This window comes from Girardinichthys multiradiatus, chromosome 6 (assembly GCF_021462225.1).
Source record: "Girardinichthys multiradiatus isolate DD_20200921_A chromosome 6, DD_fGirMul_XY1, whole genome shotgun sequence".
NCBI lineage: Eukaryota > Metazoa > Chordata > Actinopteri > Cyprinodontiformes > Goodeidae > Girardinichthys > Girardinichthys multiradiatus.
The window spans coordinates 33,072,370-33,098,194 of record NC_061799.1 but is presented as its reverse complement, the minus strand read 5'-3'; the positions used below and the strand labels follow the sequence as shown (position 1 = coordinate 33,098,194).

Below are 25,825 nucleotides of genomic sequence, written 5' to 3'. Positions count from 1 at the left end.
TTGGATACCGCCCAACCCTACTGGTAATGCTAAAGCAGTACTGGAAACTAGAACTTGTTTTATGTTGGTAAATGCTTCTTCAGCTTCTACACTCCATTTCAGTTCAGACGTCATTTTCAGCTCTTCCTCATACATTAGTTTGTTTAATGGAGCTACTATTTCTGCATAATTTGGCACCCAGTTTCTACAATAATTAGTTAGTCCAAGGAAGGACATCATTTGCTTTTTTGTTACTGGTTTTGGAACTTGTAATAGTGCAGTCTTTCTTTCTTCTACTATTGTGCGTCCCCCTGCGCTAAGATTGTGGCCTAGGTATTTAACCTCATTTTTACCCAACTGTGTGTCCCTCTTCTGCTAAATGTTTTAATAATGCTATTGTGTCATTTTTACAGGTCTCCTCATCAGGGGAGGCTAATAGCACATCATCAACATATAGTAAAACCTGAATACCTCCTGGAGGGTCAAACTTGGCCATACTTGCACTCATTACCTCAGAGTATATAGTTGGACTTTCACAGTAGCCTTGAGGTAGTCTGGTATAAGTATATCTTTGTCCCTCAAAAGTGAATGCAAACCAGAACTGACTATCTTTATCTACAGGTACAGAGAAAAATGCATTGCTTATATCAACTACAGTAAATATTCTAGCATCTGGTCTTAGGGAATTTAATAATGTATAAGGATCAGGAACACACGGTGCTCTCTGAACAACTGCATTGTTAACTGCCTTGTACCATGCGCCATCCTGTTGATGAAGCTTGTTTCTTAACTGGAAAAATGGGGGCGTTACATGGTGAGTCCTCACATTTTATTATCACCCCTGCAGTTATTAAATCCTCTATTACTGGTTTTATTTCTTCAGGTGCATCATTTTATACCCTGAAATCTCCAATATTTGTTCTGCTGTTAAAAAGAGTAAAATATTTCCTACGGTTACACAGAAAAAACCTGTCATGCCATGAACCTCCGTGACACGCTGTATCAACAGCCTCCAGCGTCTCAAACAATAAAAAATAAACACAAATAAAACATACACAAGGTACAGCCGTGGTGGGGATGGATTTATTCACCAAAGGGACTCATTCAGCCCATCCAATCCTGTCAAACCTCATCAGATCTTTGGTACAAAACAAAAACTTTCCACCTACTCTTTTTACTCACTTTCCTTTGTCCTGCTGTTCTACTTTGCAAGTCCATCAAAAATTTCTTCTTAGCACTCCGACCTTTTCTGCTTTTCACAAAAACGTCCATTCTTTTCTCCTGTAACACATCTCTCTCTTTTTATTTATTTTTAAATAATAATCTACATCCTCATAACCTTCTTTATCCATTTTTCTTAAATCACGTGTACTTTTAATTATTGCATCCTGTAGATTAACTAATTTTTGAGAGTTTAATCGACCATCATAATTATATGTGGTTATCCATTTATCTAAATATTTCAATTTGTTTGGATCCTGTGCTTCTATAAATTTCAAATCTTTGCATTGTAATTCGTCTTTTATTTTTGACAAATTTGGTCCAGTAGATAAATACCTAGAGTATTCTAAATGCTGGATTATTTGGCTCAGTAGGATGACAGAAAAAATCTCCTTTTGTAATAATTCTCGCTTCAACTCTTTCGAGTGGAGAATTCTTGCCTTTGCATCCACAAACGTTAGTCACTTACAATCCTACTGCTTTGGTATGAGGCAAAACCTAGTGGTTTAAAACCTCCATTCATTTCTCACATTCACACAAAATAATTTTTATTTTTACATTTTTTTTAAACGCGGAATTTTCTTAGTATTTTTGTTTAAATACTTAACAGGACTCCGCCGTCCTTTAAACACGGAATTTTCAGTATTACTTCTAAATACTTTTCCAGGACTCCGCCGTCCTACTTTTACCTGTTGGGGCCTAGGATTCACAGGGTTTTCTTTCACGCAATGACCCCCAGTCATTCGTCACACTTTTTTAATCCAGATTCAAACTCACCACTTTGTCTTCTCCTCTCTCTCGGAGTTCCGTCAGCCGTCAGAACCCAGCGGGCGGGCCGAGGTCCAGTCCCGCAAAGGGTCTGAGAGTCTCCCTGATAGAGTCTGCCGTGCGCACGGTCTTTACTGGATTCCACCAACCCGCTGGAATCCTCAGGCGTAATTGGACTCTGGCTCGAAGGACCAAAAATGCCAGGTTCAAATAACCTGAAATACTTATAATATCACAAAAAGAAGAGAAAGACAAAAAATGAGTTATTTTACTCGCTACGAGGAGAACGGACAGAGATGTGCTTCAGTTACAAATCTCATACCGCTCTGAAAAACATCTGTCCGAATCCTCTTTTTATTATCTGTAGGGTGGTCCCTAGTTACAATAAACGTGACATAGGTCATGCACACCATTATCTTGTACAAACACACTTGCACTGTCTCCATAATCTTAAGATATGTGTGTCTTTTGTCCAGCACAATCAACCATTATCTTTGTGATGTCCTCAACTGTGACTGCATCATCCTGGCTCCACCTTTCCTCCTTGCCTGCAAACAACTCATCACATGTTTACTTAGACATACAACATGAAAGGTTATAAAGGTCAAATAGCAGAGTTAACAACAAGCGAGGAAATATAAGATAAATCTATATACAATTATTCCAACAGCTAGAACAAATGAAAATCTGCATTATGTCAAAATTATGCACCAATGAAACAGGAAATAGATTTAACTAAAGACTGAAAAGCCTAAAATGTAACATCTGACTGTCCATATATCTCTGGAAAAAGACAAGCAAAGTCTGAACTTTAACTTGCAAGGGGTCCAAGCAGTCATTACACACTTGCATGTAATAAACAGTATAGAACAAAATCAAAAAGGTGAAGGACACAAAGAAGTGCCAGGTGGATTTCCCCTTTGTCTTACTAATATTTTGCAAAACAAAAGGAAAGTTTAATCTTTCTTTAGAACTTTAATGTTAGTCCTTCTATCATGATGGACAGATGAGCTGTCTCCTACCAAGAGATCTGGTTTAAATCTGACCCAGAACAAAAGTAACATGTTCACATTGAACTTTTCAATTCTGTCTGACAACAACTAGTACACCTGCTAAAAACAGTAGTGTGCTTTAACAACTAAGCTCCCACTGGTAGCAGTGCAGACACCTCTATAACCTTATCTTCATCTACTGGAAATTTAAGAGGCTTTGAGGTTTTTAACAACTTGGTTATTTTGCAAAACAGACTTGTTTATGCAGGCTAACTGCAAACATTCTGCCCTGCAATATGTGTTTTATGAGAAAGATACATTAATACAGCTCTTTGAAGTTTTCTAGTTAGGAAAAAGGAAAGTTTGGCACAGCACCAAGTGATTTGGAAAGCAGAGGAGGCCCATTCGGGGAATGTGGTTTAACCTGAAAGCTCTTGACATCAGTTTGTGACAACGCCACTCAACAGCATGTGAATAACCGAGAAGGAATCTGGCATCCAGTGAAAAGCAGGTTGTTTCATGTAGAAGCTGCTCAACAGTATATACAGAGAGGGAAACCGAAGAGCAAAAATTTGAGGTGAATGCATTAGCAGTGTAATGTAACTTGTGATAAAATGAGCACTGGAAAGAAATCGAGATTCTTTGGATGATTGGTCTGCTTGCTTGTTTTAAACAATTTGTGCGAAGCGTTGGCTGTAATTTACCTCAACTGAAATGTTACCCAGAGGACAAATATGGGTGGTATCTGTTGAATAAAGTTGCAGAAGTCGTTGCTGAGTTTTGCATTTAGTTCTAGTTATTCCCAGGAGATGTCCCAGCAAATTCCAGAAAACATTACTAAAACAACTTCCTGCTCAACTTCAATGAGGCAACATTACCTCTTGGAGACGAAACATAAACTGTGACTGCAGGCATTTAAGGTAGCACAGAAGTCATGTTCAGTTTAGAGCTGGTCACACAGAATAAACTAGCTGATGTACGGTAACAGAAAAAAGGTAGATCATACAAGACATTTGGATGCAATCAAATCTAAAGCATCAAGAATTTTCCCCTGAAGTGATAAATTTCCCTCTCTTACTACGGAGGCAGAAGATGGCATTCCTCCAGTATTTTGAATTTACATTCTTGTCCCAGATAGTTTGTCATTCACTGGGTTCTCAAAATATGCTTAATTATATGCTAAAATGTTTATAAGTTCCATGAAAAAGGAACCACTTTACTCCTGACATAAACATGCATTTCTGCAGCAAATCGTGTTAGCCAAAATAAAAGCTCTGCACAGGCTCTGCAGAGAACTGGAAGATCAACAGGAATGACAAATAGACAAGTTAGTGATTCAACCAGCCGGGTCTGAATTATAACACAGGGTGGTTTGATGACAAAATTTGATTCATCAAGCAAATTCTTCTGCCGTTTTTGGCCTCCCTTTGACATGTACAAAGACATAATCACTACATCTATTTATTTTTCCCTGACGAACTTTCATGGGGTGATAATAGCAGGCTACATCCAGAGCCAGCAGGAGGTAAGGAAGTCTAATTTGGGAAAATAAATTGAGAAGTCCTTGCCAACAACAATCAGAATCATTAAAATAAACAAAAAAGACGCTTGACAAGACTACATTAAACCATGCCACCCAACGAAGTCAGTCCAAGGCATAAACAAAATTAAGCAAGTGCTTAGGACCGCCACACAAGCAGGTGCCCAAAAAAGCACAATAAATGCCACAAAAATCATCTTTAAAAATGAAAATTGTTTTTGAATGATACATGGCTCTAAACAAAACCTACAGTGCTGATAAAAAGGTACTTGCCCCCTTAGAAATAAGCCCCATTTAACTTTATTGTAACACTTAAATGCTACAAATCAAACTAATTTTAATATGAGACAAATAATAATACTTGAATTATTAGGGGCAGAAGCTATGCTTACCAACCTGGCCTTCAGTGAAAATATAATTGTCCTCCGTGTTAAAGGCCGAAACACCTGAATAAGCAAATTTCTTGGTTAAGTGCAACTCTCCACACCCAGATTCACTAATGCCTGACAGATCAATAAACCACAGCCTCAAGAAATCACTTAATTGGTGTTGTCTTACAATATGAAGTAGGCTAAAAGATCTTAGAATAAAATTCAAAAACAAATTGGAAACAAATTCCTTAGTCCACTTCAGATCATCCTTTTGTTTGGTGGAATACACTGGTTCTTTACACCTTGTGATTAGCTGAAAGGTCCTGAAACAGAATATTCAAAGAATCATATGGGATATGGGAATGAGTATGACATAGCAGTATGACACAAAATCAGAAGCACTGGATCATCCTTCTCTGCTCTTAGAAATGCATATATCAACCAAAAACTGATGCATAATAACATGACGAGGATGTCACACAAGTTTTATTATATTTAAACAACTTAATGAATTGCTTTAGGACAGCTCCACAGACCTCTGCTAGATTTGGGAAAATCCCCCACCCATATCTTAAGCATATTGAGTGGGGTACATCTACAGACTGTAAGTGGGAGGCTGAAAGTTTAGGTGTTTCGTCTGTAAACACATCGATTGGTTCATTCAATTGGCCCCATTTTCCCTTTGATCCTTACTTTTAGCAGTTGCAAGGCTGGATGAAAAGAATGAAGGTAATGCCTCCTTTACTTATGAAGTTGGTATTTCAGATTTATATATAAAATTGTGTCAGTTTGTATTATGCACATTTAGAAATATATGTAGAACATTTGCTACTCTTTTAAAACGTAAAGATACACACACAGTGACATGGTCATCCGATCACGTGTTACCCTTTCCCTTGTTGCAGATGTACCTACTTAGGCATATTACTAAAGTAAATGGTTAGTAAGCTCTTAGCCACACCTACTCAGTCTCCTAACCCTAACTGCATGATCTGAAAGCACATGTAACATTTGATGTCTGTGAATCAACTTTTATGATGACACAAAAACAACGTGATCCGTAAGATTTTGTGGTTGTGTGCTTACTATAAAACAATGATCTGAAAGGGACATCAATCTGCCTTGAAATTATTAAAAAGCCAAACCTCTGGCTATGGGACCTCAGTGAGAGCCCATTATCTACAAACAGAGAAAACATTAAACAATCGGGTATCTTTCCAGGAGTGGCCAGTCTATTAAAATGACTACAAAAAAACATCGGCAACTAATACAGGAAGTCAAGAACACCAATATCTAAAAGCAAAGAGAACTCACGTGCCTCAGGTGAAGTCAGTGTTTAAGATGCAACAATAAAAAAGAAACTGACCAAAAATGGCCTCCATGGGACAGTTCCAAGTTCCATTTTTTGAAAAATGTAAATTTCCATTGACTGTCTAAAGTGACTAATCTCTTATTATACTTCAAGTCCACTTCTGATTGGTTATTCAGTCTCTCATGACGTCTCCTACCCCAGAAGTGCAAACTCTGAATGAACTAGGTTTGGAGACCCGGAAAGAACCTCATAATCCATTAACATGTTTCCCTAACTAAGTCAGAGAGAAAACTAATGAACCTTTAATCTAGTTCTAGACCTCCCCTTTTATTGAAAGTGGTGTTTTAAATAATAATACTACCACACGTAAAACAATGTTTACCAGCCAGAAGTAAACAGCGTTGCATGTAGAGCTAAACATGAACTATCACATTGACTGGCGCTGGGCTTTGATCTGCTTCCACTGAAACATACAGGTCCTTCTCAAAATATTAGCATATTGTGATGAAGTTCATTATTTTCCATAATGTCATGATGAAAATTTAACATTCATATATTTTAGATTCATTGCACACTAACTGAAATATTTCAGGTCTTTTATTGTCTTAATACGGATGATTTTGGCATACAGCTCATGAAAACCCAAAATTCCTATCTCACAAAATTAGCATATTTCATCCGACCAATAAAAGAAAAGTGTTTTTAATACAAAAAACGTCAACCTTCAAATAATCATGTACAGTTATGCACTCAATACTTGGTCGGGAATCCTTTGGCAGAAATGACTGCTTCAATGCGGCGTGGCATGGAGGCAATCAGCCTGTGGCACTGCTGAGGTCTTATGGAGGCCCAGGATGCTTCGATAGCGGCCTTTAGCTCATCCAGAGTGTTGGGTCTTGAGTCTCTCAATGTTCTCTTCACAATATTCCACAGATTCTCTATGGGGTTCAGGTCAGGAGAGTTGGCAGGCCAATTGAGCACAGTGATACCATGGTCAGTAAACCATTTACCAGTGGTTTTGACACTGTGAGCAGGTGCCAGGTCGTGCTGAAAAATGAAATCTTCATCTCCATAAAGCTTTTCAGCAGATGGAAGCATGAAGTGCTCCAAAATCTCCTGATAGCTATCTGCATTGACCCTGCCCTTGATAAAACACAATGGACCAACACCAGCAGCTGACACGGCACCCCAGACCATCACTGACTGTGGGTACTTGACACTGGACCTCTGGCATTTTGGCATTTCCTTCTCCCCAGTCTTCCTCCAGACTCTGACACCTTAATTTCTGAATGACATGCAGAATTTGCTTTCATCCGAAAAAAGTACTTTGGACCACTGAGCAACAGTCCAGTGCTGCTTCTCTGTAGCCCAGGTCAGGCGCTTCTGCTGCTGTTTCTGGTTCAAAAGTGGCTTGACCTGGGGAATGCGGCACCTGTAGCCCATTTCCTGCACACGCCTGTGCACGGTGGCTCTGGATGTTTCTACTCCAGACTCAGTCCACTGCTTCCGCAGGTCCCCCAAGGTCTGGAATCGGCCCTTCTCCACAATCTTCCTCAGGGTCCGGTCACCTCTTCTCGTTGTGCAGCGTTTTCTGCCACACTTTTTCCTTCCCACAGACTTCCCACTGAGGTGCCTTGATACAGCACTCTGGGAACAGCCTATTCGTTCAGAAATTTCTTTCTGTGTCTTACCCTCTTGCTTGAGGGTGTCAATAGTGGCCTTCTGGACAGCAGTCAGGTCGGCAGTCTTACCCATGATTGGGGTTTTGAGTGATGAACCAGGCTGGGAGTTTTAAAGGCCTCAGGAATCTTTTGCAGGTGTTTAGAGTTAACTCGTTGATTCAGATGATTAGGTTCATAGCTCGTTTAGAGACCCTTTTAATGATATGCTAATTTTGTGAGATAGGAATTTTGGGTTTTCATGAGCTGTATGCCAAAATCATCCGTATTAAGACAATAAAAGACCTGAAATATTTCAGGTAGTGTGCAATGAATCTAAAATATATTAATGTTAAATTTTCATCATGACATTATGGAAAATAATGAACTTTATCACAATATGCTAATATTTTGAGAAGGACCTGTATAATGGCCAGTGAAATCTTAGGGTTTTTAGACAAAATAAATATGGATCTTTACTCAGGCTTGTGATGGATGACAGCTATATTGCCGGTTATTTTTGGTTTTTATTTACAGAATCCGGTCGGGTCAGGTGATTATAGGAACCGTGTGAACTGGGTAATTTTCTATCAGGGTCCTGCACCTCTTTTTTTTTTAGCAAGTCATTAGCATACAGTTGAACCTCTGACACAGATGCTGTATATGACAGAAACAAGAAGACCACCTTATTTGAACTAGCCCCATTAAGTTTTACCATTAGCCAAGGTTGAAGATCTATTACCAAAATAATTTGCTGGTAAGTGCATAAAGTTGCACTGAAGTAAACCAGTTGGCAAATCACTCATTTCATGAATTTTAGCAGTGGTGTCTTTGCATGTAGTAAATTTTGATTTCAACATTTTGGGCTGTATAAATGTTTAAGTGAGTCTGCAGTGAGTTTATCTCTGAGTCCAGGTGGCACCATGCAGATGAGTGGTTTGTGGACAGAAAGAATAATTGTTTCTTTGTGTTTTGGTGAGCTGGCAGAGGGGAAACACAAAATACCGCAGGCTAAAGAAATTGGTGGGAATTTGTAATTACTGCCTCAGCTTTGCATCCCTTTCACTGCAATGTTGGATTTTTAGAGGCGAGTACATTGACCCATTGCCTTTCAGGAAATCAACAGGAATAACTGTCCAACAGTTACATGAAGATCACATGGTTTGCTATAGGTAGCCCAACCCTTATTCCAAATCTTTTTTTAAAGTCTGTTTCAGAATCAGTTTTACAATTTAACTAACTAACCTTTTGTGTGTGCTAGGGTTAATACTGACAACTGTCTGACAAAAACAGGAGTTTGTGTTGCCGCTCTCATTCCTCCAAACAGCTCCCAGTACGTTTTTCTACATTTTATTAATGAGCTTCGCTTTTTGTAGAAGTATGTGCCGTTGTTGTGGCCTTTTTCAGCATAAAGAAATATAAAAGATAATTTAGTGACGGCTAATTCTTCTCAAATTGGTGAAAGAGGTGTCCAGAAGTCATCAACCAACCATATTCTTGAGGCTTTCACTGACCTCTGGATGAAAACGACTGTATTTCCACACTGAGGTTAGTGCAGGTTTGCTTTAAATATTTATATACATTTAAAAATAAATACATAAAACCTAATTTTAGAGTAATTTATTATATTCCTCTTACGTTTTTGTGTTTACAAAAGTTAAAACAATTGTGTCTTTGTTCTTGTTTTCCAGGAAAAAAGGTTCCAGGCTTCAGTCGGGGTTGGCAAAATTATTTCCTTCCAGATCTATGTACTTCATAATTGGGATGCTGCAAGCTTCTCCCTTCTTTCAGCAAATGTAATGATGGTAATAATAATTTGTCTCGTTTTTTGTTCTTGTTTTTTTCTCTCCTTACACATCTTTGAGGAGTTCTTCATTTCTTCAAACCCTCATTAAAGTTAAATAATTTGCATCACATCAGGATAAGACAATTATGATCTGCTGACCCTGTATTTGTTGTCATTTTCCTTTCCTTCATTCAGGCCCACTACTATTCCATCAGGACTGGCACCTACAAGCTTCTACAATAAAGATGACTGCATCACAGCAAGTGGCACTCATCACTGCAAAGTAAGGAGGGTGGGCAGGACTGTGAGGGGTCGGAGTTTATTCTGATCTCTGAGCTGCAATCTAAACTTTGTATGCAGTTTGAGGCATAACCTTCCAACCAAAATGGGTGATTGTTTTGTTTTTGTGTTTCCTACATCATGAAACGACCGTTGATGTGATATAGAACTAAATGAGATGGTTGAAATTTGAAATGGGAAGATTTTTAATAACGTGTCACTACCCTGGGCCGCAAACTGGTAAAGAATAATGTAGCCTTTTAGGATGTCAGGAATGTTTGTGTCACCAGGGCTACAGCAGATGTAAGGGTCCAGCAGTTACACTGTTACCATCTCTGATGTAAAGAATGTGAATGCAACACTAATACAAATTCTTGTTATACATTAGAACAAATGACACCAATATTTCTTTCATTTGACTCTATCCAATATTATGTGCATACCTAATGATACCATGTCAGTTGAATTAAGAGTGCTGCAAATACTTCATGAAACTTGTAACAAAATACTGAAAGACCAGATTAAAATAACTGATGAATTATAAGATCATTCTAGTGTATTCCATGATTATCTTCATCACCATCCAACATGGCCGTTGATAAAAAAAATATCCTTTTTACCAGCGATATTTAAGATGACAAAATCGAAACAGTAGTTGCAATTTGCATTTGGTGTAAGGTGATCATCAGCAGGTAAGTGGAGGGATAGAAGTTACAGAACATGTTATCTCACACCTTATACTCCTAAATAAACAAAAATCAAGCAATAATTTAGATCACTGTAGTATTTTGATCGTTTCACACTCCCTGACAGCACCAACGAAATAATGGTTTGTCCAATACGTTTCTGGCGATTGTTTTAATCGCGTGGAGAAAATAAGATCTACACTCATATAAATTTGTTCATATTACTCTAACGATCACCCTATGAAGGCAGGCATGGCTTCTGTCATTTAGAGTCAACGTCATTTAAGGAACACACATTATAGAGTCAACTAATATATTGTGCTGATTTTACTTATTACATTCCAGTATATATATATACAGTGTACCAGAAAAGTGAGTACACCCCTCACATTCCTGGAGCTATTTAAGTATATGTTTTCATGGGACAACACTGACAAAATGACACTTTGACATAATGAGAAGCAGTCTGTGTGCAGCTTATTTAATAGTGTAAATTTATTGTTCCCTCAAAATAACTCAAGATACAGCCACTAATGTCTGAACCACCAGCAACAAAATGAGTACACCCTTAAGAGACTACGTCCAAATTGAGCACTCTCGTCATTTTACCTCCAAAATGTAATGTGACTCAGGTCTCAGGTGTGCATAGGGAGCAGGTGTGTTTAATTTTGTAGTACAGCTCTCGCACTCTCTCATACTGGTCAATGAAAGTTCAAACATGGCACCTCATGGCAAAGAACTCTCTGAGGATCTTAAAAGACGAATTGTTGCGCTACATGAAGATGGCCAAGGCTACAAGAAGATTGCCAACACCCTGAAACTGAGCTGCAGCACAGTGGCCAAGATCATCCAGCGTTTAAAAGAAGGGTCCACTCAGAACAGACCTCGCGTTGGTTATCCAAAGAAGCTCAGTGCACGTGCTCAGCGTCACATCCAAATGCTGTCTTTGAAAGATAGGCGCAGGAGTGCTGTCAGCACTGCTGCAGAGATTGAAGAGGTGGGGGGTCAGCCTGTCAGTGCTCAGACCATACGCCGCACACAACATGAAATTGGTCTGCATGGCCGTCATTCCAGAAGAAAGCCTCTTCTGAAGTCTTCCCACAAGAAAGCCCGCAAACAGTTTGCTGAAGACATGTCAACAAAGGACATGGATTACTGGAACCATGTCCTATGGTCTGATGAGACCAAGATTAATTTGTTTGGTCCAGATGGTCTCAAGCATGTGTGGCAGCAATCAGGTGAGGAGTACAAAGATCAGTGTGTGATGCCTACAGTCAAGCATGCTGGTGGGAATGCCATGGTCTGGGGCTGCATGAGTGCAGCAGGTGTTGGGGAGTTACATTTCATTGAGGGACACATGAACTCCAACATGTACTGTGAAATACTGAAGCAGAGCATGATCCCCTCCCTCCGGAAACTGGGTCGCATGGCAGTGTTCCAGCATGATAATGACCCCAAACACACCTCTAAGACGACCACTGCTTTATTGAAGAGGCTGAGGGTAAAGGTGATGGACTGGCCAAGCATGTCTCCAGACCTAAACCCAATAGAACATCTTTGGGGCATCCTCAAGATGGAGCAGCGCAAAGTCTCAAATATCTGCCAGCTCCGTGATGTCATGGAGGAGTGGAAAAGCATTCCAGTGGCAACCTGTGAAGCTCTGGTAAACTCCATGCCCTGGAGAGTTAAGGCAGTTCTGGTAAATAACGGTGGCCACACAAAATATTGACATTCAGGAACTTTCACTAAGGGGTGTACTCACTTTTGTTGCCGGTGGTTCAGACATTAATGGCTGTATCTTTAGGTATTATTTTGAGGGAAGAATAAATTTACACTGTATAAGCTGCACACAGTTTAGTTGTGATTAATGGTAGTTGGAAGGCCACGCAAATCAAGTTCTCTTCAAGGCCCTGAACATCCTAGGACCAGCCCTGCCACAAAAAGCATCCTTCCCTTTCAGTTTTCTCTAATTCACTTTCATGTGGTCACAAACTCAGCTGTCCACATTTTGGTTAAACATAATCTCAGCAAATTGTGAAGATTATTTGGGTTTGCAGATTTACAGGAAAGCCCCATTATATTCATGTCAACATCAGTGTACCGCTGGATAATAGTGTTAGTGTATACAAGACATCTGTTGCTGCTAACAGAACTGACAAGATCTGCAATAAACAGGCCAAAAAAGTTCCACAGCTCCCTCCCATGTCCAGCTGCAGCATGTTGAGGAGTTCAGACATCTGTAGAGGAACATGGAGGGACGTCGGACAAAGCGCAAACTCTGGACAACCCAAAGAGTCTGAACAATAGCAAAGAGCAGGTGTTTCTCCTCTTCCTGAGCTAACCCTGAACCCTTTGAAAGATGGATAACACAATCAATTTCTTCTTAATATAAAACATGATTTTTTTGGAGACATTAGATGTTACATCTTTAATTAGATGTGAAGATTTACACAGCATTCTTTGCGGGCTAAATGTAATTTAATGAATAAATCATTTTCAAGCAGATGAAGTTTGATAGTGTAAAAGTTACATAGATGTAGTTGGTGACGCCTTGCTCATAATTTATGTTGACATTGCTTTTTGCTGTATTACTTCAAGTCTTTGGGGGTATGTCTCTACCTAATGTGCACATCTAGAAACAGAACACATTTGTAAAACAGTTCAAGCTCAGTCAGTTTGCAGTGCTGCCACATTTTTTCCATTTTCAGATAATGAAATTACTAATACTCACATTTTCACAGCTCAGGATCTCTTTTTCAACCTAACCCTAAAACATCTCTAACAACCTCATCCCTGACATGTCTGCTGTGTTCCTTGGTCTTCATGATGCTGTTTGTTCACTAATGTTCTCTAAGAAACCTCTGAGACCTTCAGAGAGCAGCTGCATTTCTACTAAGATTAAATTACAACCAATTATTTCAAAAGGGCAATTTTGGCACTTTAAGGGGCTGAATAGAAATGCGGCCACACTTTTAAGATGTTTAGTAATAGAAGATTTCAAAAACTTTTTGTCTTGGTCTAACACAAAATCCTATTGAAATACAGCTAAATGTGTGCTTGTAATGTAAGAAAATGTGGACAGGGATTATGGACTGTTGACACTTTTGGAAAGGCATTATGCCTTCTGCAGTGGCTGAAGCTTGGTGCCTAAGTGGCACACAAAGTATAATATAGTCGAGCGATCCCTAAATAGATCTCAAATGGCACACTCTGTTTCAAGTGGTTGCTATGTAAGCACGTTGGTGTGCGTTTGGTTTAAATATATGATTTGATTTCCTCCAGTTTCCTCCAGTTAGTCATTGCAAACTCTCATTAAGTGGTTCTTCTCTACATAAACGTGGCCACAAAGATGCCACTGATAGCCGTTTCCATGGAAAGCAGCTCCAATGATCTACACATTGTTTTAGCAATCAGTCTTGGATAGTAAGAAGCAATTACAACATACCAGGCCTCTGTAAAAAAAAAAAAAAAAAAAAGCTGACAGTTACTCCAGGATTTCCTGAACAATGCTTTTCGGGCAACCTTCTGCGTTTTTATTCCTGTTGGGTTACTGGATCAGGATAATCTCCACATCTTAAAACCTTTGAACTGCAAGCGGCTCATTAGATCTCTCTTTAAATCTGGGCGTCAGAGTTCAAGCACTGCGTGACTTGGAAAGTAGCGTTTTAAGTGAAAATGCTTTTGATTTTAGTCAGATGCACAAAAGGAGGTGTGTGTTCACTTGCTCGGGTGTTTATTTTAAGAACTGGTGAGGGTGGCAGTGTTGGTAGTGAACATGAGTGTTTTGTTGGGACTTTAGAAGGGGGTGATGATAAGGGAGTGGCAGGGTTTGTTGGAACAGAGGGATTAAAGGGAGGACAAGAAGAAGTAGGGTAAGGTGTGGATCGACTCCACTTCTTCGGATGGCTAATGCGTCACTTTTCTGCACTAATCCACAGATCTACAGCAGTATGGAGGTACATTTGTCTCAATATTATTCAATCAAACAAAAAACTAATCTCAATCAAAAAATATTAAGTTGTGATCAAAATGTTCAGAGTTGTAACAATTTTTTTTTTTTTTTATGGAATATTTTATTTTGGGGAGAAAAAAAATTGTTTGAAAAAACTTGATTAAAATGACTCATTTTTTCTCACGAAGAGAAAAAAGTTATTTGCAAAACAAACATTTATGTGCGCATGTCAAAAATCTTTGGTTATGACTCTCACTCTTTTGGTTTTGATGCTCTCTGTTTTTGGTTGAACTCAACGAATTTTGAGTGCTGGCATCCTGCGAGGGGCCTAAAGACGAACGCTGTAAGACGTTCCCCTATTGGTTAGCGCTGACTAAAGCGGCACTCTGATCCCCCGCACCTCTGAACTTCTGCTCGAACTGCAGGGCTTGCAGCGTCGCTTCAGTGAGGAGACATCAACTCTACAGAAGAAAACTGCGGTCAAGTGAGCCGACAGTCAGAAATATGGTAATGGAGCAGAAAGGACCCCGATCCTGGCAACGGTTGAGAAAATAAGAGGAAAACAGAAAAGTTACCTACAGAACATTTATATTAATTACATTTTTACAACTTTCACATTCATGTTTTTTGTAAAATAATAAATATTTAATATTTTACTGTACAGTTTTGGAGAAATACCTGGTCAAAGTACCTCAAAATGCTTAACCAGCATATGCTTTTGCCTAACTTTGAGGAATTTGTTTCTCCAAAACCATGAGAGGTGACAACACCATCACTTCAGATTTTATTAGAGGGTTATCTATATTATAACCAGAATTAATATTTCATAATTTTACTGTAAAGGTTTGGAGAAATACACAACTACCCCAAGTGTAGTATAAAACAGAGTCCATGTCGGGCAGACAGCATCCCATAATCCTGTGTGTTGTCCTCACAACCCGTGATACTTCCTTCCTCTCCTGTGCAGTTCCCTCACCACACTGTCATGCTGAGACACAGAGTGCTTTCCACCGTGGCCCTGCAGACATCTGTAAACAGCTGAGGAGAGAGAACAGTCTGTTTTCATGTCCTGATGAAGAAGAGCTGTAGTTGTACCTTCTTCAACAGGCGAGGGGCGTTTCCGGTCCAGGAGAGGTCATAGGAGATCTGGATGCTCTTGCACTTTAAGCTGTCCAGACCACTTCCCACAGGACTTGGTCGACCTCACCAAAAAGAAGCGTTTGTGGTTCTTTGTTGGGGTAGTTGTGTATTTCTCCAGAAATCTACAGTGAAATTATGAAATACTAATTCTGGTTATAATATAGATAACCCTCTAATATAATCTGAAGAGATTGTGTTGTCACCTCTCATGGTTTTGGAGAAATAAATTCCTGAAAGTGGGACAAATGCATATAATGGTTGAGCATTTTGAGGTATTTTGACAAGATATTTCTCCAAAACTGTACAGTAAAATATTAAATATTTATTCTTTTACATAAAGCATGAATGTTTTACATGTAAAAATTTAATTAATATAAATGTTCTGTAGGTTCCTTTTCTGTTTTCCTCTTATTTTCTCAACCGTTGCCAGGATCGGGGTTCCTCACTGCTCCATTACCGTAATGCACCTTGTATGCGCTATGCTAATCTTTAAGAGAGCTAGCGTCGGCTGGCATGACCGCGCATTTCTGACTGTTGGCTCACTTAACCGCAGTTTTCTTCTGTTCAAGCCCTGCAGTTCGAGTGGCCGCTTTAGTCAGCACTAACCAATAGGGAAACATCTTACAGCGTTCGTCTTTAGGCCCCACGCAAGATGCCAGCACTCAAAATTCGTTGAGTTCAACCAAAAACAGAGAGCGTCAAAACCAAAAGAGCGAGAGTCGTAATCAAAGATTTTTGACATGCACAAATAAAAGTTTATGTTTTGCAAATAACTTTTTTCTCTTCGTGAGAAAAAATGAGTCATTTTAATCAAAAAATTTTCAAACAATTTTTTTTTCTCCCCAAAATGAAATATTCCATTAAAAAAAAATTGTTACAACTCTGAAAGTTTTGATCACAACTTAATATTTTTTGATTGATATTAGTTTTTTTTAAATTAAATAATATTGAGACAAATTTACCTCCATACAGCAGTATATACTAGAGTTTATATACTGGTAGTTTTTTTTATTAACCATGTTTGTTGTATGTTGATCTTATACCAAGGTATTTATGACATTTTTACCAGAACAATCTATTAAGAACTAGGAAAAAGTTTGTTGCTTTCAGTTTGCAAAATCCTCTGTCATGTACCATATTCATTGTTTTTGGCTTTTGTGCACGCTTTGATCGTGCCATAAAATATTTTGTTAGAAAACATTTCAAGTGCATGCAGAATTTACACACGTCTTTGTTCATCAGGTATTTATTATCTTTAAGTGGCCAACAAATCATGAAAAATCCAATTATTAGAGAAGACTGCATTTATGAATTTTAGCTACAGTAGCTTTTCCACCTCACAGCTCCACCATGTGGGCGACGGCAGGAATGACTGCAAAGCGAAGAAAAATAATTTTCATAATAAAATATGTCAGGCCTTAAAAAATCAAACGTTCAGGTACTTTTCTGGACATAATATGACAGACATGGGCATGAATCCAGATGCAGAAATGTGACAAAGAACATAGGAATGTGTTTTAAAGGAAAATAGAAGAATAGATGGTGCTTTTGCACCTTTTTTTACCTGTTCCACATTACACTGCTGAGTAATTTATGGTGTCAAAGAGAGTGAGAATGTATATCGGATGTCAGTCAGTCAGTCAGTCAGTCAGACTGACTATATCGGATGTATAATGTATTAATGCATGGAGACCATGTCAGGAAATCCTCTAAAACAACTGTGACAGGTGTAATACTCCAATGTTCAAAACAGAATTTCAGCCATTTTTAAAAGCTGGAAACACATACAGTACAGGCCGAAAGTTTGGACACACCTTCTCATTCAAAGAGTTGTCTTTATTTTCATCACTATGAATATTGTAGCTTCACACTGAAGGCATCAAAACTATGAATTAACACATGTGGAATTATATACTGAACAAAAAAGTGTGAAACAACTGAAAATATGTCTTATATTCTAGGTTCTTCAACTCCAGTACCAATGTTGTGTCCAACTAGAGCTGATTTTGACAAGATTTCCCAATTTCACGACATAAATTACAAAATCTTAGAAGAAATCGTACACCAACTAAGATCTTCTTCCTGCTGTCTCGATCTTTTACCCACAGCTTTCCTTAAGAAAGCTTTGCCTGTAATAACATCTGATTTAACTCAAATAATAAACACGTCCCTTTTGTCAGCTGTTTTCCCCCAGGCCCTAAAAACAGCAATTATCAAACCTCTATTGAAAAAGAGCAACTTGGACAAGCTGCTACTACAGAACTACAGGCCTATATCAAACCTCCCCTTCATCAGTAAGATTATTGAAAAAGCTTTTTCAGCAGTTAAACAACTTCCTAACAACGACCAACCGCTTCGATGTCTTCCAGTCAGGCTTCCTGCTCACCACAGTACAGAGACTGCTCTTGTCAAGGTGTTCAATGACATCCGTATAAATGCAGACTGTGGAAGAACCACAGTGCTGGTATTATCGGACCTTAGTGCAGCATTCGACACTGTTGATCACTCCATTTTATTAAAGCGCCTGGAAAACTGGGTCTGCCTTTCTGGAACAGCACTCAACTGGTTTAAATCCTACTTGAAGAACAGGGACTTTTTTGTGTCAGTAGGTAACTTTACATCAGAGACCACAAAAATCACATGTGGCGTTCCCCAAGGGTCCATCTTAGGGCCCCTCCTATTCAATATCTACATGCTCCCCCTAACTCAGATTTTAATAAACAACAACGTAAGTTATAACTATGCAGACGACACACAGCTATACGTTACGATGTCACCAGGTGACCATGAACCCATTCAAGTGCTGGGTAAATGCTTAGAAGAAATCAATGCATGGATGGGCCTACATTTTCTTCAGCTGAATCAAAACAAAACTGAAGTAATAATCTTTGGACCAAAGGAAGAGCGTTTAAAAGTTAGCATACAGCTTCAGTTAATACAGCTAGAAACCACCAGTCAGGCTCGAAACCTGGGTGTAGTGATGGACTCAGACCTGAACCTTCAGAGGCACATAAAGACAGTAACCTAAAGAACATCTCCAGGATTAAAGGACTAATGTCTCAGCAGGACCTTGAAAAACTAATGCATGTGTTCATCTTTAGTAGAATTGACTTTAAAATACTTCTGTTAGTCTATAAATCACTGAATGGCTTAGCACCAAAATACTTTACTGACTTGTTGTCAGTGTATCAACCACCCAGACATCTCAGGTCTTCTGGCTTAAATCTACTCTGTGTACCCAAAACCAGAACTAAACATGGAGAAGCAGCTTTTAGTTCTTATGCTCCACTAATCTGGAATAAACTGCCAGAAAACTGTAAAAGCGCCTAAACCCTAAATTGCTTTAAATCAAGATTAAAAACTTATTTCTTTAGAGTGGCCTTTGACTGTGCCATCTAGGCATGATTAGTTGCGTTTTCAGTCCAATTTTCCTTTCATTTTCTTGTCCATCATTCTATTCTCTTTATTTTATTTTACTTTACTTTTTTAAATTACCTCTGTTGTTTGATTTTATCATTTGATTTGTTTTTCTGTGTCTGTATCTGTGTTTATTTGCTTTGTGATTGTATTGTAATTGTATGTACTGCGCTTTGAGTGTCTCGTTGCTGAAAAGCGCTACATAAACTTTCAACCCTTGGGATTTCAACCCTTATAAATTGGGTTGGGACCATCAGTTGTGTTGTGCAGGAGGTGGATACAGTACACCGCTGATAGTCCTACTGAATAGACTGTTAGAATTTGTATTATGGCAAGAAAAAAGCAGCTAAGTAAAGAAAAATGAGTGGTCATCATTACTTTAAGAAATGAAGGTCAGTCAGTCCGAACAATTGAGAAAACTTTGAAAGTGTCCCCAAGTGCAGTCGCAAAAACCATCAAGCGCTACAAAGAAACTGGCTCACATGAGGACCGCCCCAGGAAAGGAAGACCAAGAGTCACCTCTGCTGCGGACGATAAGTTCATCCATGTCAGCAGCCTCAGAAATCGCAGGTTAACAGCAGCTCAGATTAGAGAACAGGTCAATGCCATACAGAGTTCTAGCAGCAGAAACATCTCTAGAACAACTGTTAAGAGGAAACTGTGTGAATCAGGCCTTCATGGTAAAATAGCTGCTAGGAAACCACTGCTGAGGACAGGCAACAAGCAGAAGAGACTTGTTTGGGCTAAAGAACACAAGGAATGGACATTAGACCAGTGGAAATCTGTGCTTTGGTCTGATGAGTCCAAGTTTGAGATCTTTGGTTCCAACCACCGTGTCTTTGTGCGACGCAGAAGAGGTGAACGGACGGAGTCTACATGCCTGGTTCCCACCGTGAAGCATGGAGGAGGAGGTGTGATGATGTGGGGGTGCTTTGCTGGTGACACTGTTCGGGATTTATTCAAAATTGAAGGCATACTGAACCAGCATGGCTACCACAGCATCTTGCAGCGGCATGTTATTCCATCCGGTTTGCGTTTAGTTGGACCAACATTTATTTTTCAACAGGACAATGACCCCAAACACACCTCCAGGCTGTGTAGGGCTATTTGACCAAGAAGGAGAGTGATAGGGTGCTGCGCCAGATAACCTGGCCTCCACAGTCACCAGACCTGAACCCAATCGAGATGGTTTGGGGTGAGCTGGACCGCAGAGTGAAGGCAACATGGCCAACAAGCATCTCTGGGAACTCCTTCAAGACTGTTGGAAAACCATTTCAGGTGACTACCTCTTGAAGCTCATCAACAGAATGCCAAGAGTGTGTGGAGCTGTAATCAAAGCAAAAGGAGGCTACTTTGAAGAAGCTAGAATATAAGACACATTTTCAGTTGTTTCACACTTTTTTGTTCAGTATATAATTCCACATGTGTTAATTCATAGTTTTGATGCCTTCAGTGTGAAGCTACAATATTCATAGTCATGAAAATAAAGAAAACTCTTTGAATGAGAAGGTGTGTCCAAACTTTTGCTCTGCACTGTAAGTGGTCAGGAAAAAAAAAAACAATGCATCTATGCTTTATATGAATGTGAAATAGATTCATTTGCGATTTTGTTCACCTTTTGTCACAAACCCACCCAAAATTTCAAAGCATCTTCTTGGGATTTTATGATATAGACCTACACAGAATTGTGCATAATTGTTAAGTGGATGGTAAATAACATGGTTTTAAAACCATGTACTTGTTGTCTCCTTTGTGCCATAACTTATTTAGGATGGACTAAGGAAAAAAAAAAAACATACATTACATGACATTTCAGAGAGGCCAGGTTTAGAACATGAACCGAGCTATACAACTTTACAATACCTTACTGTTTTAGAGGGAAGTTGTTTTTTACAGGCATAATGGGCGCATACAGTAAAGACCCTACGGGTTTACACAACGATAAACAGAACTGATTGCTGGATGTGTAATTTTATTCTCAAATACTTCTTGCCCACAGTTGGACCACAAGTGATCCATCTTTTAGGTCCATTCTCATAGCAAAAAGTCAGTTTTAAAACAGTTCACTACAGCGATCACATAATTCATGCTTTAAATACAAGCCCATTAAATCCCTATTATCAGCTTGCCCCTGTGTACTTGCTTTACATTTTATAGAGTTACATATTATGAACTATTTCAGCAAAGTTTCAGCTACATATGTTTTCTTTTCCTGGCAAAGCAACTGAAGTTTTGACTGAAGAGAGAGGGCAACTCCAATGCAATGTTAGGCTTCCTCCTTTGGAAACCTTTTAAATTTAATAATCAGGATGAAATGCATGTTCCAAACTCTCTCCTGAATACCTTGATGCCTTTTTTGGAAAAAAAAATGAAGAAGGGCAGTCATCAGGGCTTCTTTATGGGGGACCATATAACTTTTACTCTGGCTTTGATGACTGTTTTTCCATGTCACATCTGGTGTTGAACTACGATGCTGAGAAGCAAGGATATAATACAACTTTGACAGATATTTACCTCCGTTCCCTGATATCAAAACAGCACTCCCCTTCTTTCAAAGAAACCTGCATTCAGTGACTTCTCATTTGATGTATGTTCATCACAATCTTTTATCGCGTTCCCCTTCTGAACCAATCTCGTCAGACATAACTGTCCTTAAAGTGCTGCCAAAAAACGACTGTATTGCAAAATATGTTCCACTTTACTTGAAATAACAGGTGTACAAAAAAATGTGGCAACCCCCTTAAAGCTCGGTGAGTTATAACTCCAAAGCTGACAGTTTGAAGGTCAAGAGTCAGCAGGTGGAATATGTTCTCGCGAAGAGTTTCTTGAGTAACTGCATAAGCAGTTAATTCCATTGCAACGTACATCAGGCGCTTCTCATTCTGACCTCACAGCTGCATGTGTTCGCTTGAGAGTTGTTTACGTCTACTGAAATTCAGAAGGTGCTGCAGATGAGAGGTATCGCTTTACGGCGACACCCGTCTGGGATGAAGTCATGTGTGCCATTTGCATCTAATGAGGAAGAAAACAGAGTCCGCATACTTTTGTGATCCGAAAGCCAAGCTAATAGAATCTGGGCAGAAACGTGGGGGGATATTTTAACTTAGCGGCATATCAAAGATTTAAGTCCACACTTTTTTCGCTGCCAGATAGTTAAATTAGTGCTACCTTTGGCTAATTTACTGGAGTCAGACAACATCATGATGTAAGGGTCTTAAAATGTCAAAAAGAGAGAAGAAAATATTTTTTCACTATTCTTTTTAACCTCCATTTTTAAGCAATATTTTGTCACAATAAATTCTCCTAACGAAGTATATATTTATTTAAACTCAGCATAGAGCACAGGTTACAGGTGTTCTGGCCCTGAAGGAAAGCAAAAACGTCTCAATGTGATCTATAAAGTCTGAAAAAAAAAAATCCATCCAGTAAAGACATCGTTAGAAAGCAGGTACCTTTATTTTGCACGTACTTGTACAGGTTACAGTCTCAACATTCCTAGAATTGTGCTGTAATTCAGTTTATTTACCAAAATAAAACTAAATACCTGTATAACCAAAGACAATTTTGGCTTAAACAGAAAATGAATGACTTGAATAGAGATAGATGACAGTGTTACATTTATCTGCCACTGAGATCATGAAAAAGGACCAGGGCAGACGTTTCTGACAAAACGAAAGAAAAAAAACATCACTTCCTACAACCATCCTAACAACATCCTAGAGATCTTTGGTTTAGGGTGTGTCGACCTATTGCATTTTACCATGGTGGAACTGCTGCAATTAGGTAGAAAAATGGCCCTGCAGAGGACAGTGAGGGGAGCTAAAGTTCATCTGAGTTCCCCCCACCTGTTAGCTGCAGGATCAGGGCTTCTAACATTGTCAGGGACTTCTCACACCCTCTGCATGAAGTGTGTGACCTGCTTCCATCAGACAAACTGTACCACAACATCAGGAGCAGAACCACCAGAATGCTACAGACATTTCTGCCTCAAGCTGTTTGAAAGAAACCCTGCGTTATATTATTGGTCCCATTTCTTTTAACTTTATCTATATTTTGTGTTTTTACAAATTCAATAGAAATATCACAAAGAAGCCTCCTCTTGTTTTATCCTACGCCATTAATTCTGCACACTAATTCTGATCATTTTGGCTCCATCTTTGTCTTCAAATCAAACTTATTTATATAGCACATTTAAAAACCACTGACGTTGGTGCTGCACACCGAAACAACAAATGAAAACAATAGTTCAAAGTTAAAAACAGACAGTTAAAAACAATATGACAAGACTAAACAAAACCATAAGTCAGTAAAACTTCAATTCTAAAACACAGAGTCAGTGGAGGGAAGCGAGCACTGTGGAGACATGTTCCTTCTTTTTTGTTTGTCTTGAAAGACACGTTGCCTCCTTCGGCTTGCAGCACACATTCTCCAACGGGGTGAATAAATGTCGCAAAATCTGTGTTGAAGGAGCTGCTCTTGACACTGCAGCTGTAATAACGACACAAATATGCAGAACAGACGTGCTGCACGCAACAGTTGTTTTTGTCAATTTCCAGGTCTGTGTTTTTTCCCGTCCCCGTCATTTCTGTCCAATGGGAGCAATGATCATTACCCGTGTTGCTTTGTTTACAAGTAATAATTCATTTGCAAAAAGTACAATGTGAAAACAAACTGCACCAAACGCAAAAAACAGAGTCCGCAATTGGTCTGGACCAAACAACTTTCCTGGTGTGAATACACCCTAATGCTTCGCACCACTACTATCGCCGCCTGTTACAAAGATACACACACAAACTGGTCATAGTTGCAGCTGCAGACTTTTTTAAGCTCCAACTAAAGCACAAGTCTACACTTCACTAATTTAACCACAGTGTTGGTGGCAGATTTGTGATAAACTGACAACAAAACTACACCCACACAGACCACCTAAAGCAGGGGTGCCTAACTCCAGTCCTCAAGCCCGGACCCCTGCAGGTTTTAAATGCACCTCTGCTTTAACACACATAAATCAAATGGCTACAAAACATCCCCAGCATGTCATTAGGTTTTGCAGAAGCCTTGTAATGAATCATTTGTTTGATTCAGGTGTGCTGAACCAGGGAAAAATCTAAAAAATGCATGACAGTGCCCCCTGAGGACTGACTTTGGACACCGCTGACTTAGAACATGGGCCAGCAACAGGAGTGCCCAAGTCCAGTCCTGGAGAGCTAGTGTTCTGCAGCCTTCAGAACCATCCCTTCTCCAACATACCTGAATCAGATGAATGGCTCGTTACCAGGCTTCTGCAGAGCTGATTGACTGCTGATTAGGGAGACTTACATTACCTTTCAAAAGGAGATTTATAAATATAGACTTTTTTTGTCTTATGTTTACAATAATCATATTTTGTTACTATTTACATCAAAGATTTACAACAAACTTAAAGAGAATGTTCCACAATTATGGAAAATGACTAGTTTGACACCTAGATTTCATAAAAACACTTCCAAAAACTGCACAAAAACTATCTTTCTAAATTTAATTTTGGCCAAATTTATTAAGAGCTACTGTGAAGGACCCAAAGAGCCGCAGGTTGCAAACCTCTTAAATGTCACACAAGCACAATACTCCTCAGTTATTAGCGTAAATTATGGAATCAACATGAAAACCTAAAGGCAACTACTGGGATCAATACGGTTCAACATAACAGAGAACACATCCTTTTAAAATGACAGCAGCAAAAACAGAAAAAAATGGTTTTACTCACCATAGATGCTCAGTTGAAACAGAACCAGGAAAGTCCGTTTGGATTAATTGCTCAATACTCCATGGATATGTTCTAAAAAGTGACATTATGACTGTTAGCTCAAAACGATCCGGTGTTTTAGTGATTTATTTCAGCTTGAATTAAATAACTCGAAGTCTGAAACCTTTTTAGTTCCACACCAAGTTTCCAGTCCAGAGATTTCTTCCAGCAGTAGAACCTCCTTAGCCGAACTAAGACTCAAGTTTGGCCTGTAAAGGTGCTAACCTAAAAACGGCTATGGAATCCAGGACCGAAGCTGCATATTTTACGCAAACTACGCAATACTTTTATGGGTTAATCCCATAAAAACAACAAAAACAAACGCAACAAATCCGTAGCCCCAGAATAAGATTGTCAGAGCCAGGGAACATCTTTCAACAGCTACATCTCAGACTTCTACGAGGATCACCAGGCTAGCTAACCTTTGACCTGTGAAGAATCCGCCCACTGACTCCACATCGAGATATGATTGGCTGATCAAAACGTCAATTGGAATGTATGCTAAGTTGTTGGGTTTTATTTTTGTTTAAACCTGAAGGCGTTCAGAGAAAGTCTTCAGAGAAGACAAATTCTACCTAGCGACCGCAAACAAGGAATTTCGATAGGCTTATTTTTTACATTAATAAAAAAAATGACTGTTAAGCGCAGATTTTGGAAAGAAAACTACAAATAAAGGTCATTAGGCCCGAGCAGGAAAACTGCAAGGGCCTATTGTAATCGTAGGTTTTCTTATTATTTATTTATTTCTTTTTTCCGCTGCGTCTTTGCGGGGCAATTTGGGGACTTTGCCATGCACGAAAACTCACAAGATTTTACCCGAAATTGTCCCCCGCGTGAAATTCTTGTTCATTAATGTCCTTGTCAGTGGGCGTGGCCAAGTGGCTCTACAGCGCCCCCTAAAGTGAGATAGGCCGTAAGTCGTAGAGTTCTGAAATTTGG

General features: G+C 39.2%; 1 long non-coding RNA gene across 3 annotated transcripts in view; it reads right to left on the bottom strand.

Moving 5' to 3' along the window:
- LOC124870028 overlaps nucleotides 1-25,825 on the bottom strand; it is a 105,313-nt gene extending 79,488 nt beyond the window's left edge. For all 3 annotated transcript variants that reach the window (XR_007038706.1, XR_007038705.1, XR_007038707.1), the window contains exons 1-2: nucleotides 25,011-25,825; nucleotides 24,848-24,919 (exon numbers count right to left, since the gene is read on the bottom strand). This is a non-coding gene — a long non-coding RNA (uncharacterized LOC124870028). The remainder of the gene's footprint in view (nucleotides 1-24,847; nucleotides 24,920-25,010) is intronic.